Below are 7,725 nucleotides of genomic sequence, written 5' to 3' on the forward strand. Positions count from 1 at the left end.
AAAAAAAAAAAAAAAAATAGGATTTGACTCAGTAGTTGAGATCCTGGGATCAATCATCTGTTTCCCCCCCACCCATGGAAAAAAATATATATCTCAATAATATTGTGTATTTTATGTTCATAAAGTTGTACATCTTTTATTATATTTATTTCTATGCATTTGATATCCTTAATAAGATTTATATGTATTTGGATTTTATTTCACAATTCTGTTATTTGTAAGAATAGACTTGATTACATTGTTTCCTAATTTCTCTAATTGTTTATGGATTTAGGTAAATTTTATAATCACACAAGCATGTGATATAATCTAATGACACCAGCACCACCATTTAACAAATTATCATACTTATTTGTAATATTAAAAATTATAAATTATGGTAGATTTATTTATTTCTCGTCCTTACATGATTTAATTCTCCTGACTTGTTTCTAGTCTAGTTGCAGTGATGGAGACATCCAGAACAGTGATGAATCCAGTTGGTGATAAGGGTACCCTCCTGTCATCCCCAGTCTATGTAGAATTTTTCAAATTCTCCATTAAATATGATACATGGCTGAGAATTTTTACAGGAATTCTTTGTTATATTATTAAAGCTCACTATCCTTTCTAGTTCACTGATAGATTTTTTTAATCGTGTACTAATAATGCATCATATCAATTGCTTTTCCTGTTATTGTGATTATTTGCATTGATTCTACTTTCTGACATTGTTACTTTTTCTATGAAAAAAAAGTACATTTGATCATAGCATCTTTATCCTATATGTGTAACTAAATTTGATGAGGTAATAATTTATTTTACAAAGTTACCTCTATATTTACATGAGACTCTGTATAATAGTTTTTATTTCTTGTAATACCTTTGCAGACTAAGATATAAAAGTTATAAATAGGGAATTATTACTTCCCTTTTCCATTCCCTGCAAGACTTTCTCTAAATTTGTATTTCTTTCTAAATGTTTGGAAAAATATACTGAAATACATCACTAAATTTTTTTGTGAGTTTTTTTTTGTTTGTTTGTTTTAAAATAGTATATCTATTCTGTTTTTTAAAAAATTATGCCTCTAATATCTTCTGGTTTTTGTCAGCTTTGTTCATATATTCTTAAGGAATTTGCTCATTTCATCTGAATTGTCAACTGCGTAGGCATACAATACTTCAAAACTCCTTTTACTGATTTATCAATTTGTGAGGGCATGTGCATTTGTGTTCTTATTCTTGATCCTATATTCTTAATTAGAATTTCCCATCCCTTTGTTACATGAGTACTAGAGATTTGACAATGAATTAATCTATTTGAAGTGCCAGATTTTGTCCATTTGATAGGTAGATAGTTAGATAAGTAGATAGATTAGAATTTTCTGAAATAATTAGTAGAATTTTACTTTGTTTGGCATGGATTTGATTTTCTTTAATTCTTTCAGCCATGTCTCATCCTCTCCATCTCCTTTCTCCCTCTCTGCCATTCTTCTCCTTCTCCCACACTTCCTCCTTCTTTTCTTGATGTTTCAGGTTTAGCATTTATTAAGCACCAGACACAGGATGAGAGACCCAAAGTCACAATCCAGCACAGATTTAATTGTTAAATCTCTAGTACTCATCACACACTCACAACTCTGCTGTGAGACAGCGGTTACTGTACAGTCCAGAAGCCAAGGCCACCAGTAGGGGGATAGGATCAAGACCAGTATTCAGTACTTTTTGACTCCAGGTTCAATTCAACTCTGTTCCATCATTTTAGAAAATATGCACATAAGAGTTTGTCCCAACCCACATGGATCCATTAAATAAGCTTGGGATTTGTTTTCTAACTCCACACTTATAAACTCTTTTTAGAAATTTAGAAGAATATAATTTTAAAAATTAACATGTTTGTGTGATCTGGGGTTCAGCAAATGAGTATTCAAATACTGTTAGTTCAGAGTCCACTTTTCTCTGGCTTCTGGCAGGTGATTAGTGTTCTGGTAATCAAGACTTCCTGGTGCCTATTTTCTCCTCCTCTTGTCTCCTGCCTGGGTTAAAGCTGCCTTTGAGGGTTACTCTGACTTTCTAGCACAGAAGAAAGGGGGCTCCTGGCAATAGAATGAGCAAAGGAAAACACAAGAGTGATGACCCTCTCCCTGTGGTTAGTAAACTCTGTTTTCTCTAAAGAAATTCTTAGTCCTCCCTCTTGGACACACATGTGGATTTAATCCAGGCAAGCCAAGAGCTTTCTGTGGTATGGGAGTAAAGCACCTGAAGGGCCACCCACCTGAGGACTGGGAGACTTAGAGCATAGGACAGAGGCCACCTTTAATGAACAATTCAACTTAATATGTAGGAAAATGAGGCAGAAAGAGGAAAGTGAATTCCCAATATCTCAGAAATGTCAAAAAAGATTTAAGAAACTTATAAAGGAAGAATTGAATTTAAAAATCCACATATATAAAAGACAACAAGCAGGCACTGAAGTGACAGTTCCATTTTGACATAGAATTTGAAATGCACTCCTTTTCTTTGAAAACCAGGAAACCTTAGCTCAGGATTCCAAATCTATCCTATGGTCTTTTGACAGTCACTTCCACTAAGCAATTCTGCCTAGCACTGTGCCTGAAAGAAAGAACCCAGTCAGCCTTTTTATCTTCCACAATTGATTCATTAAATATTGTGTACTTTCTTTAAGCACTTATTTTGTTTAGATGCGTGCTTAATATTAGTCAATTAAGAATATCACCTTGGGCTGGGGATGTGGCTCAAGCAGTAGCATGCTCACTTGGCATGTGTGCGGCCTGGGTTTGATCTTCAGCACCACATACAAATAAAGATGGTGTGTCTGTGAAAACTAAAATAAATAAATAAATAAATATTTTAAAAAGATTCTCTCTCTCTCTCTCTCTCTCTCTCTCTCTCTCTCTCTCTCTCTTTCTCTTGAAAAAAAAGAATATCACCTCATATTTCTTTAATTTATGTGTTTGCATGGGAACTATCTAGAAGGGGAGAATAGGTGCCCAGTGTTAATAAGGATTGACTGCACAAGGCAGTGACTTGTAAGACCTCAGAAGCTTTATTTGCATCTCATCTACTCTGCCCTGTGTCACTGGTAGCCTGACCTTGAGGGCTAAGTTTGCCACTTTTCTCCATAAGCTGGTTTTTAACAGGGACTAGCAGAATATTCAGTGAGAAAGAGAAGTCCCTGGGCTTCTCCTTTTCTTGTACAGGGCACCATCTCCTCCATGCCTCTGTCCACCACTCTGGCTCAGGGGGTAGGTAATGTCACACTGTTCTTCCAATCTAGGGTGGTAGTGAATCCCCAATCATGCTACTTTCTGGCTTGTCCCAGTATCTGGTTTTGCTTTCAGCTCTTCCTTCTCCAGTGTAATCAACACTTGGCATTAATTGCCTCTGTTTTAAATGCACTGCATGCTTTCAGTTTTCTTCATTAAATTATACTGATACAAGTCCCCCCCCCACTTCATATTTTTAAAAGTCCCACAACCAAAAGTTATATATATTAAAAAAGCAAGTAACAAATTCTCCCTTTAAAAAATGAAATAAATAATTAAAGTAGTAAATTGTCGTAAAAGGGAGTAAGTGTGACCCATTAGCATTTATGAAAGGAAAGCACTGTTTTTCCCTTTTTCTTTTCAGAGATTTTGATTTATACATGAGTATGATCTGTCAATCAATATAGTTAAAATAGTTTTTTTCCAAGCTGCATCTATAAATTAAAGGTATTAAAGAAACAAAAAGTGTATTTCATTACCTGTATTCCAAATTGATTCCACATGATCCTCCAATTTACACAAAATGCTTTGTCCTTAGCACAATTTTATTTATTTTTTTTTTTGTGGTGCTGGGTATTGAACCCAGGGCCTTGTGCATGTTAGGCAAGCACTCTACCCACTGAGCTATATCTCCAGCACCTTAGCACAATTTTCAGTGTCTTCGTTGAAGAAAAACTAAATTAATATACTCAGCATCATCAATAGACTGGAAAATGTTGGGAATAGACCTTAATTTGGGAAAATATTGGCCTGTTAGCTGGTATGGTGCAAATTAGAAATGGACTCTCAATGACAAAATTAATGGCATTCAAATAGGTAATTAATCTAAGGTATTTTAGAGAAACTTTCCATCTTTGGGTGAACAGGAATTATGAATCCTTTGAGGTCAGTAGCTTTAGCCTAATAAAGGATACCGTAGTTAAGTCCATAAGCAAAGGAGGATTCTGGAAGCCTGTTGTCAACTGGAAGGAGATTGTGCCTCAGCAACCTTGGAAAGGTTATGCTTACAGTACTTAAAAGGTCAAGGAACTCAACACCTGGCATATAAGAAGTGCCTACCCAATTAATGTTTAGCTATTACTAAAATAATAATGGTCTCTTAAAAGATTTACAAAGCCATTAATTTGCTGACCCCAAATGAGTTACAAGTCATGTAATCAATTAATGGACAAAGAATTCCAGCAAGGGTTCTTAGTTGATTCTGACAACAGAGACCTCTGAAGATGGTGCTGTGTGATAATTAATAAACACAGTCATCCTTTATGGTTATGAGTCTGAAATTTCCCCTTCTGAGAATCTGTGTGGTCGTGAAGCACTGTTCTTGGTGTGGGTGGACTGCTCACTCATACCCTTTCCAGAGGGGAAATGAGAATCAAAGGACTCAAGGGCCAAAAATGATGACCTGATCTAACAAAGAAAATAGGTTGCTCTGGCTCTGGGTGGGACACTGTTCTCAGGAGTGGCAGAGTTGTCCTTGGTAGAGAAATGACAATATTGGCAGATGCCAGACTATTCAATAGAAAACTTTGCGTGCATAAAACTTCTTGGAGAATTTATTTCAAAGTTCTGTTCTAAGGTTTAATAGGGAACCGTCTACATTTATTTTGTTATTACTTATGGAGGTTTGAGTATTAGCACAAAATTCTTTGAATAAAACTACACTAGCAGGTTCCATATGTGCATTAGGCTGGCTGTGTAGTGAAATGTTCTCTTTTTATTCTGTAATTTTTGCCTTTAGTGATGGTGCCACTTTACAATGAAAACCATGATTGTTTTTAGTTTTTTAGCTAATATAAAGCTATGTTATTTTACAATCTCTCTCTCTCTCACACACACACACACACACACACACACGGACACACACACACACATGCACACACATGTGCACACATGCACAAAGTTTTGCTTTGGGCTAGGGGTCAGAATGGTTTTGGCTTCTTCTGAGCAATATACTTTATTTTTTTTAATTTTTTTTGTAATTCCAATTAATCATACTGTATTATCTTCAAGTATTTCAACTTCTCCAACATTCCACATAGAAATCATTTTACCCATTGCTTTATTTGGTCATCAGTCTCATTCTTGAGGAATAGAAGAAGGATTGCTGTTCCTTGGGATAGAAAAATCCATAATTTGTTGCCTTTTGCAATAACAAAATGTTGGCAAGTCAGGTGGCATCACTCATATGATCCATATCAAAAGAGCCAGGATATATCTCTGTTACGGTCACAGCAGGACCTCAAGGGTTGGCACCTCCAGGCACTATACACAGACAACCAGTGTCAAAATTGTTGGAGTTAGTATATAGGTTTGTAACAAGTAATATACATGAATGTATGTATGGTATAGACAATATTATAAAACATTCTTTTTGAGTCATCTTACACATTTGCTTTTAACAATAGGGGAGATGTGAAAATGTTTTAGGAAACCAAAGAAAAGTCAAGTATTGCTTTTGATAAAAATAATTTAAGAATACAGATATATTAGAAGCAGTAAATAAGGTTAACAGTATTTTATAGAGAACTATGCAGAATTTTTTAAACACTGACATTCTATGGAAAAAACAATTCTCTGATGAACAATTTATGAAAAAGTGGAGAGTCCAAGCAGTGAGGGGCTCAAAAGTAAACACAGAATCTTACTAAGAAGAGGGAAGGATGGTCAGACTGATATAAGTAATATTAACAGCATAAGAAAAACCCAAGTAGAAATAATTTTTCATCTAGGCACAGTGGTGCACTTCTGTAATCTCAGCAACTTGGAAGTCTGAGTCAATAGGATCACAAGTTCAAGGCCAGCCTGGGAAACTTAGGAAGATTCTGTCTCAATTTTAACAATTCTAAAAGGGAGACTGGGGATGCAGTTCAGTGGTAAAGTCCCCTGGGTTTTATTCCTCAGTAACAAAAAAAAAAAAAACTTTTAAAAATGTTGATTTATGCCTTTTGATAATTTCCCAAGGTGCTTGAATTTTTGTTATTGATCATTCTTTGTTGATCCTTTATGAAAATGGAGGTAGATATTAAAAATACAAAAAAGTTGAAAGACTTTTCATCTGACAAATAGATATTGTATGGGACAAATACAGAACTCAGATAAGAAGTTACTGTTTTTAATTATGCAGTTTTATAAAGTACCTGAGATTTTATATAAAAAATATATGTTACTTTGCTAAATATGAAATATAAATTTATCATAGTAGCAGCAACAACAAAAAGAATGGAACATGAATTTTTATCTTCACTCTGCTTCATGTCACTTTTAAAGAGTTATCATTTATTCAACAATTGGATCTGTAAGAGATAAAAATACAAATATTTAAGTAGATGTTTATATGGATCAAATTTGAATGTCAATGAGAGTTATAGACAGTATGCTATGTGCAGATAGGTGAATTCCACCTTTAGGTATGTATACAAAGCATATATATATATATATATATATATGGAAGCTGCATAGAGTAGAGGAAGGGAAATAGAGGGAGGGAGGAGTGAAGGGAAGTAGGAAGCATTGGGGAATGAAATGGAACAAATTATATTCTATGCTCTATGACTACATCAAAATGTTAAGGAGACAATTATCACGATTTAAATGAATTAGTGGATCAGTGCCACCAAATAAAACAGAAAATACATTTAATAGAACACAAGAAAATTCACAGTCAGGAGTACTGAGGCCAGGTGGCAGTGAACAAGGCTCAGGACATAAGATGCAGGAGCCAACCTACATGGATCCAGCGCTGCCAAGCCCTGTGATATCCTTTTTCTGACTTTATATTCTTCTCCTCTAGTGCTTGAGCCACTTTTTGGGGAAAAAGTATTTTTGATTAAAATAGATGTATAAATAATCTTGAAATTGATGAAATACAATTACCCAATCTTTCGTATTTTGTTCTCTGTCTGAAGCAATTTTGAGTCTTTGGAGGAAGAACAACTCGAAGTCATTGCCAGATTCCAATTTATAAATCCATTTAGGTAAAAAAAAAAACAGAATTACTTTGGAATAAACTTTTATCATGTTCAGAATAAATATCATTTGAACTAATCTCCTTTCCTTTTATGATAATCTTAGATATGCAGAACAGAATGAGAGGAACATTTATTTGATAAAGCATCCAGTTTTATGGCTATTCTGTGGTTTACTATTTTACAACTCCCTTTTAAAAAATATTCCTGAATGTACAAGTGTACTTTTTTCCCCACATCCTCACCAGCACTTGTTATTGTTTGACTTCATAATGGCTGCCATTCTTACTGGAGTGAGATAGTATCTTAGAGTGGCTTTAATTTGCATTTCTCTGATTGCTAGAGATGGTGAGCATTTTTTCATGTAACTGTTGATTGACTGTATATCCTCCTCTGAGAAGTGTCTGTTCAGATCATTGGCCCATTTGTTAATTGGTTTTTTTGTTTTCTTGTTGTTTAATTTTCTGAGTTTTTTTTTTTTTTTTTTTTTTAAT

The sequence above is a fragment of the Marmota marmota genome, unplaced genomic scaffold (assembly GCF_001458135.2).
Source record: "Marmota marmota marmota unplaced genomic scaffold, marMar, whole genome shotgun sequence".
Taxonomy (NCBI): Eukaryota; Metazoa; Chordata; class Mammalia; order Rodentia; family Sciuridae; genus Marmota; species Marmota marmota.